The sequence below is a fragment of the Opisthorchis viverrini genome, assembly GCF_000715545.1.
Source record: "Opisthorchis viverrini unplaced genomic scaffold opera_v5_93, whole genome shotgun sequence".
NCBI classification, from domain to species: Eukaryota; Metazoa; Platyhelminthes; class Trematoda; order Opisthorchiida; family Opisthorchiidae; genus Opisthorchis; species Opisthorchis viverrini.
Window position 1 is genome coordinate 175,885 of NW_008751750.1, and position 9,171 is coordinate 185,055.

Genomic DNA, 9,171 nt, shown 5'->3' on the forward strand with positions numbered 1-9,171 from the left:
ACTGTGGTCTTTCCCAGCGTACCACTGAAGGTCTCTAGTTTGTGGTTTCCAGAGTCTCTTTAGGATGAGATGTTCAGCCGCAGGATTTCTCTGATGTGCCCATTTTTGCCATACATTTGTAAACACCAACCATTATGCACTGGATACAGAAAGGACTGTGGTCGTTGATACTTTCGCGGCACTGCGTACCCAATTAGGAGCGTTTAGGCTCAATGTCAGATCATGCGCACCTGCAGGAAAGGTAGTGTTTGAGAATCCTAGCAACACAAATATTTCCTCGATATCCATGAGGCATTCAAAGAACGGTTACGAGTAGAGTGATTCTCAGAACGTCGGATATCGACAATCAGGAGAGACTCTGCCGGGACACCCGCAAGCTGTAGTTACCAGAGGCCTCGGCTCAATAAGGTAAGAACTTTGAAGAGCTCAGCGACCGATTGCTTGCCCGGCGCGCCGTTTCAATCACAAAGTAACCTTATGGATGGGAGTTTCGTTTCCTCCTGTGAATAGTCAGAGGTTACGTTTCCCATTTTTTGACTGCCGATCATTCGCATGACACGCTCGTTTGTTATAGCACCGTTTGGCCTTCCGAGTTTTCCGTTGCTGCTTAAGGTCTGCTTAGCCCCCAGTAAAACTGCCGAGATCTTGTTGACTATCCGCCTCTGTTTGCGATTTCGTGCTAGCTTTTTCCATTTTTTAGTGTCCGCTTTCCCGCCCATTTAACCCGGACCCTTTGATTGGCACGAGAACCAGATGCCCACCATTCCATCTCGGCTTCTCCGGAGGTCCTGTTGTTCAAACAGGCCTGTGTCTTATCTCACCCGATTGCGTCTGTTCAGATTCTTTCCTGAAACGAGCTTAACGGAGCGTTCCGCAGTGACATGCGACACGTTGTGTATCGTCACGCGCTTAGCCAAAGCTTGTAGGATGTAACGCTAATTCCCGAATTTACATGCTGTCTAGTAAGCCGTTGTCTCTACGTACGGTCTATTTACATCGCCTGAGCATCCCATTTCCCCCCCCCCCTTTATATGTCCGTTCCTACTGAATACTTTACATGAACTGTGTATGACCTGGTTGCTTCCATCGTCCCGTAAAATCCTTTGACACCCGGATCTTACAAAATACAAGCTACTTAAAAACATTGGTGACCAGAGTAATACCCAGAGGATTCTTGCATCGTTTTAGTGGCGTAAACGGTGGCAAGTATCTGTCAAGCCACCATTTCTTTCCCTTATCAATGCCCCGCAAAGCTTTCTGGAACTGCAAATGGCTTTCAACCATTTTTAGGATATCCGGTTTGCGATAGTCCGTGTTAAAATTTCTTTGAACCAGGAGAAAGGTTCTGGTAAAGCCGTGGAGGTTGCGCAATACGGCCAGTCAGTCTGAACTAAAACCTAAATCCAATCCTGAGGCCTCGTGGCCTTGGACTGTCCGGGTTATGGCCGGCGTCACAAAAGGCTTTAGTGGGGATAATGGAGTGGAGAGATTAGCAACGCAGTTAAAGGCTGGCAGGAATCTCATATTCATGACGGACAGTAAAACTTAGGGACCCACTGGTGTCACTGATATATTGGGGTGGGGTGTGAAAGCTCCTCGAAAGGGTGAGCTGGTGACAACACACAAGGCAAAAAACGATCTGTTCTGAAAATAATTCACTTTGTGGAGAGCACAGGCTGAAGGTCCACCGAAAGGTTAAATCCGAACAAAGGGTTCAGAGGACTTGAATAAAGCCTTCTTCAATGCGGCTGTGGCCGGATGAAAAGTGTGTTCCCACTAGCGGTTAATTAAAAGATTGGGCGAGAGGTACGGCCAAGAAGAGGAGGGAAACCCAGAATAACACTACTACCTTGTCCAGTCTGGTGGCTTGCTAACAGTTTAACGTGTCCCCAGAATTTTCCGAAAGAGTTTGAAGTGTGGACTCATAAGAAAGTCCAAATCTGTCAAATTTGTAGCCGAACTCCAAAGTACTTGCCACCTAATTGTACTCTGTGATATTTCATCCACCTTTGAAGTGACTTCAGCTTCAGCACGGACATCGTTCGGGAATAGTCGACAATGTGGTTAAATAAACGGTTGATGTGCTAGTCTCCACTTTGCTTAGTTGTATTTCAGTTATGCTGCCAAGGATGTACACGAGTTGTATTTGGCTATGCATTCTACCTTCCAGAAGTTCTGTCGAGTAAAAGCGACCTCCTTAGGACGGACTTGGGTTCGCTTCATAATGCGTTTGTAGCAATGCAACCAATAAATAGGAACATGCATTTCGTCGAGCGTAATTGCATGTTGTCCAGTGGACTGACAAAATGTATGTGCGTGAAGAACCGGCGTCGGCTGTTAGGTCAGTCTATCATGCACAGCTGAGGCACAATTTTCATTGGCCCGCATAAACACAGCATTTTTGTTTGCTGTAATTAGCAAAGATAAGTGACAAAGCATATAGTTATCAGCATAGCGAACCCTCATTGGCCGTTGGATTATGAGACCAAGCCTAGTTGGGGCCTTATAATCAGCGTCGCCAATAGACACGGTCCCAGTGGCTGCGATACTCAGCAGAGGTAGGCAACAGTGCGCTCATTGGCCTTGATGACCGGCAATTTTTGACCTCATTTTCCGTCAGTTAGGTTGTGCTTTGTGGTGTATCATGATGATGGTCGTGACTACTCTCAATAAAGAAGATATCGCTATTTTGGTGATCCACATGCAGATATCTAATGATGCTGTATTAACATCACTTTCGAGAATGAGGATCATCCACAGAAATAATACTCGCATCGATATCAACGAATGCACCGGGATCTCTACCAGTATTTTACTAAACGGAAGGCGAGCTGCTCAAAAATCTGTTCTGCGCCGAAGTCAGTTGACCATCCTCATCCGTTTGAGGTTTTTAAGCGGGTAAGCCATGTTCAACTATCTCCTTGTGGGACTTTGTGCTGGATATTCTGTAGATGTTATTTTACCTGCAGAAATCATTCAGGAACCCTAGAATATGCCAAAGTTGGATTTATTGTTTCCTTTACATACTGGCAACAAAATGTGAATCGGTGGTTGTTGATGTTCATGAAACATTGTCCACTCAAACAAAATGCAATAAGCAACATGGCTTTGAAATATGCAATTAGATAAGGACAACTCCCCGTTAAATACGCAGCTTCGGAAACGCCACAGTTTTGACCGAGATAAATCCAGTTTACTTCTATCAAGCCGTATGCGAATGCACCAGCAGTCTTTTAGATATGAATCCCGCACCCATAGTGGATCATGAGTTCTCTAAACAACTTCAATTAAAACTGCCGTCGCATGAGAATATTTCAATTATGTCATCGAATGCTAAAATCCAGGTTGAAAATTTTCCCTTCAAACCATCCTTCCTGAAAATGTTGGCGTGATCCTTTAAGAACTCTGGCCCGATCGAAAGTTTTGGTATTAACTTCAAATCAACTGGCTATATCATTTCCGCGTCGCGGCTTCACGTTATACGTTTTTCTGGCTAATGACATTCTGTAATTGACGTATTTCTTTCATGTGTCAGCCTGTATGCATTAGATTTACCCTCCTCTCGTTGTACTGCCCCCCACCAACTTCAAATATCGGCGGTCCAGTCCTGCTTAAGCTTGATATTATACGCATTTCGATCGTGAAAATTTAATCATATACGTTGAACAGAGCCCATAATTTGTGCGGCGTCCTATTTTCCGCACAATTATACGTGCCAACAAATCCCATTTGTCATGTTTCTACTTCGATTGAATCCGTATGAACGTACTTGACGTTACACTACCCACCGGCTTGGGATGAACATTTCATTATTATTATGCATTATTATTATATGCAGTGCCGCTGATGAACTAACCGACGTCAAACCGACACAAACAGTGTCAGAGTTTTGAATCGGGTATTCTGGCCTCACGGATTGAGAAATGATCCCGTCTAGGAAGTCTGTAGAATTTTTACAACGGTCTAATCACACAACTTCGTCTGCCACACTAGTTGGCAATCTGGCAAGTGAGAAGAATGACCGTTGATCACTGGAGCTATTTGTAATTTGAAAAATGATTTTTGGATTCAAATTCATCATGTCCTGTGGAAAGACTACATTTAAAAGTGTTAAGCACTTACCAATTTATGTGATGATTCCATTTGGATAAGCTGAAACAATTTTCACCCCAAAGGATATTAACCAGGAAGAAAACTCTCATCGCGTACCAAGCTTCTGTGAACAACCGTCCCGGGACTATTTTGATTCCGAAAGTTTTGGGGACATGCGGAAAATGTTCAAGCAGCAGACCACAAAATATATGAAGAGTGCAACAAAAGGGGTAGTTTTATTCGTCATCACTAAATGTAACGAAGTCTGTAGCATGTCGTTCAAGGGAGTGGATATGTGGTGTGCGCGCGAGGATGAACGGAATAAAAAGCAGTCTTCAGACGTGGGCAAAAACTGTTTTTAGATGTTCAAAATAGTGAAGTTTTGCGAGGACCTCTTTAATGGTGAAGATATGCACGTTGGTTCTTGACCCTCATGAATCTGATTCTTCAGATAATCGGTCAACCTGCATAGAGTAAAACGGCTGCCAAAAACCGGTTGCCAAATCCATCATACTGGTCTTACAACGGATGTTACATGGTTTTCTGTTCAACTTGGACACTTGAACGACGGTCAAATTGGTGCCTTCTGTTCAGCATTCGCTCAAGATCCTCTGTAGAATGCCGTCTGAGTGCTTCATCACCTTGGAAATAAACAGATAGCTTGCTGATGCTAACGAAAATCGGACAACGGTTCCCGGCTTGCTCCCCACCACTAGGGTAGATTAAAATGCACGATAGGTTGAGGCATAATACGACAACACTGACATTTTGCACAAGGTCACGTCGCTTAGAATTTGCGCAATTGAATTATTTTTTCGAAAGTTTTAATGTTTTCAGGTTTACCACCATACACCTTAGAATGTCTATGTATATGGATTTATTCTACAAAGTATTTGTACAAGTGATTCGCTCAGGTGAGCGAACTTTCAAGGTCACCAAACTCCACAGCTGGTGAATACATTGCGTAATCTAATGGGATGTCGCGAATTGCGGGTAAAGATGAATCGCTTACGGTGGATACAATTTGCAGATCTGTCTGCAGCTGAGTTGTACCAATCGATCACTACCGCGGTAAAGGCCTAAATTGCAAAACCGGAAGAACTTGAATTTTATTAGTCGTTTTGATTAGTACATATGTCCCGCCAGAAGGCTTATGTCCCTGTTGATGCGCAATGTTTATTGAGCTATTGATGTTCCGAAATGAGAGAAAGATAAATGCTAGGTTAAAGAAATGTCACTATGAGGCAGGCCGCTGAAAATCTGGGGCATTAATCACCCTTTAAGTGAAGCACTTCAGTAGTGAGAAGTTAGTATAAGCTTGGTTGCATAACGCCGTCTACAACGGCTTATTCGCATTGGATGCTGGCCAACGCACGGGTCATGCAAAACCATCGTAGGTTTTTCCATATAACTGGGACCCTACAGTGTTATTCCTCATATTAAACCAGTATCTCCCGGCTGTCAACCGACTCCTCCCTAAAGCTGATTGGTTTCCCTTCTGCCTTAAATCTCGACGAAACTCGGAACCTAGTCACATGTCCTGATGTAGCTATCGTGTTAAAAACGAAACGTTACCCCGCAATAAATCTACCGATTGTCACAAAACCTTTTCGAAACCTTATGAAGAATGTTTCTTACCACATGGAACCCACCTGTCTCGAAATACAGAGAACAAATGGACGCAATATGGCCACATTTCCTGGTTGACGATGCATGAATATCCCACGGTATGGGTGGTAGTTGTCCGTTAGAACCTGGATGTCCTCACGACGAATCATAATTTAGTTAACGTAGGTTGACCTCAACTTGTATGTTCAATCACCAAACTATTGCAGCCTCGCGGGTCGCGACCCAAGGGAACACAGGTACGTAGTCGTTCGGCAAACTACGTTCAGAACGTAGTCGTCGCTTTCCGGGGTCTCCCGTCGGTGGCTCTGATATGGTGTATGCATTCCAAATCCACGCATGAGCTATCGGGCGTGCTGCAAGACCTTATGGTGTGTTCCAGCGTGTCCTAGTGATGCTTTTATTCAGACTGTCGTTTGCATTTTCCGGACACATTGCCAATCACATTGCCATGCCAGATAATCACGAATTCAGCGGTTACGGCTCATTTTCGGATGTTGTGCGACCACAGGGCCGCAACCTCAGGGGCGGCGCAGTGTTTGTAGATCTTTTCGGAATACTTGTACTCGTATACTGATAAAAAATCCCAAAGCACGGCATTGCCATACGGCAGATTTTCCACCAGATGTTTGCAGAGTATACCCGTGACCAAACAATATGGGGGTATTATGGCAAATACGTGTTTCCCCGGTGGATTATCTAAAATGGAGGCAGCTTAGCATGACTTCGTGGCCAGAAGCTACCTTTGAATCACGCAGTCCCATGAAAAAAGTCCCATTCGCTACCGCTCCCTCATCATACAAGTCAATAAACCGAAGGCATTCCACTTTGACGGTAAACTGTTTGCTTTACACAAAGGCGTAGATGACGCCCGGTACACACGCCATCAGCGACTAGGGGGGTGTTGATTCCCCCTGTGAATCAACGGTGAACAAGGGTAACTTTCCTTGTTTTCTGACTACTCGCGAGTAACATGACTTACACCTGTTTATCATGACACCGTTTCGTTTTCTTGCTGCTCGTTTCCCCCCGCTTTGTTCCTACTTAAGATCTGCTTATCCCTCAGTGAGTGATATCAATATTTTGTTGCCCGTCTGTCATTGCCTGGAAGTTCGCGCTCGATTGCACCTGTTTTTTGAGCGCCCACTCCGACGGAAAAGCGTGCCTCTCGGGTGTCGAACCCGAACCCTCCGGACGGCACGCGAGCGCGCTAACAACTGCACCGACCTGACGTCCGGAACGGCTGGTTATTTTGTATTACCCATGTATCACGCCTGCCAGATAGCCTTTGCTGAGCTTTGTTTTCAACGGACGAAACCGCGTAATCTGACCTGTTGCGCGGTGCGAGCGGCTGCGTCGACGCCCACCGAAAGATAATCCCTCACATCCTGAACGTACTGACTCCTGCGCCGTTAAGGCCAACTCACACTGTCAGACTGTCAGTATATGTATGTTTGTACATCGTTTGGTACTTACTTGTTGTTGCCCCTATAGACATCCGTGTTGCAACAGTGACTATTTCCCGCTCCTTCCGATTGCGTCATTGTTGATTGTACGTATGCTTAATTCATGATACTTGCTAATCCGTTTTTCTGTAGAACCAGATCCTGTCACTCTTCAATATATCATCTGCTGCCCCACGTCTGTCTGCTCCTATTGACTACTGGCTACTAACTGCGTATAATCTAATAGTCGCAATCGTCCTGTGAGATCCTTAACCGTCCGGATCTTACAGAGGGTCCAAATCTTGTATCTAGATTCCGGGTATTTTTTTACCTCAGAAACACACCCAAAACGGCTGGTCACGTGCGTTCCGTCGTCGTTTACTACATCTGGGGAGCTTTGAAGTTTTGCCGGGACGGAAGGATTGTTATCCACCACGAGTAAACACAGCTTTGCTGGACCTACTCAACAGGTCTGGTCGACACTTCGGGTGGTAGTTTTACATTTCCGGAGTTGTAAGGACCTTGCTGAATTCATCGACTACAAACTGTCTCAATTCATGCGACGGCATTTCATACTCCGGTATGGCTCTGTGGGTGCCCAGATTCTCTGCGGCTAGCCTTCGATTTATCGGAAGCAAATCGTACAACGTCTTAGAACAATTATGTTTGTGTTCAAGATTATTAGAGGTGATTGCCTCCTTAGACAGAAATGCGCTTGACGCTCAGTGCATTTTATTGGAAAAAACGCAAAGCTTACTAGCTTCTTCGGATCCCTTGACGTTCCGTTCGTCATGGAGACAGCCTGCACCATCCGTAGTACACATTCGTCTTGCAAAACAGAGCTGATGCTTCGACTACTAGATGAACGCACGAATACCACTTAGTAACCCCTCATGTACTACTCATCTGAGGCCTTTCTAAACGCGAAGAAGGATGTTTTCAACTGAACATACGTGAATCCACTTCTGAAGCCATAGAGGGAGGTCAGTATTCGCGCAATCGAATGGAATTTTTGAAAGACATGACGTGTCCCTGATGAACTAAAGCAACCGGGAAATTGAAATGAGAGTACCAGTCCAAACTTATAAGCCCCATTTAAGCATCCCCGGGTTTAAGAGATGGTGCGAAATTAACATCCAGGGCTTTTCAAACAGAGGCACGGTTGCTCCAGTGAACAATGAAATTTGTTGAGCTGCAAAAATATGAACGTAGGTCAAGACGCTTCTGGTTTGAGCACATACACAAAAAATGCGACTTTTTGACGTGGAAACTTTTACTCGATTCGTAAACGTTTTGCATTGTGCGGATAATGGGCACCCCACCGTCCAGAGCAGGAATTTCAAATTCGAATGCGCGCTAAAAATGTGGAAGGAGGATTAATTAAAAGAAATTACAAAAAAGTGGTTTATTCAGGCTATTTGGTTCAAGCGCATAACCACAGAATGCAATGTTTTGGCGCAAAAGGTTTTATTAACGGGCAAAGTTTTTGCAGATCAAAGCATTTCGTAAAATGCGGAATCGTTGTAAGTCAGAAATCCGCCAATGGAACATACGAAAACAAGCCACCATTCTGGACCTCGCTCGAAAAAACAAAAACGTACTGTTCAAGTACACGAGACATCGCCGCAGAAACAAGCCATCCGCGTTCTCCTTGAGGGACAGAAACGGAGAACCGACGAATGACCCAACAGTGGTGTCTGAGGCTTACAGAGAACACTATGCGTGTCTATACTCAGCCCCAGCGTCCTCGTCACATCCACTCTTGTCAAGGAGAAACTACGAACAGCCTCTAACCGACTTGGTCTTCACGGTGGAGGACATTCGTCAACTCTTGGACAAGATCATTCTGCGCATTGGGACCCGACGAGGTCCATCCGAGGATCCTGAAAGAAACGTCCTCCACACTGGCAAACCATTTACACCTGGTGTTTCGTCAGTCGCTTGACGAAGGCCGCCTTCCCCCTGCTTGGAAGGAAGCGATTGTCACGCCAATATACAAAACTGGTGA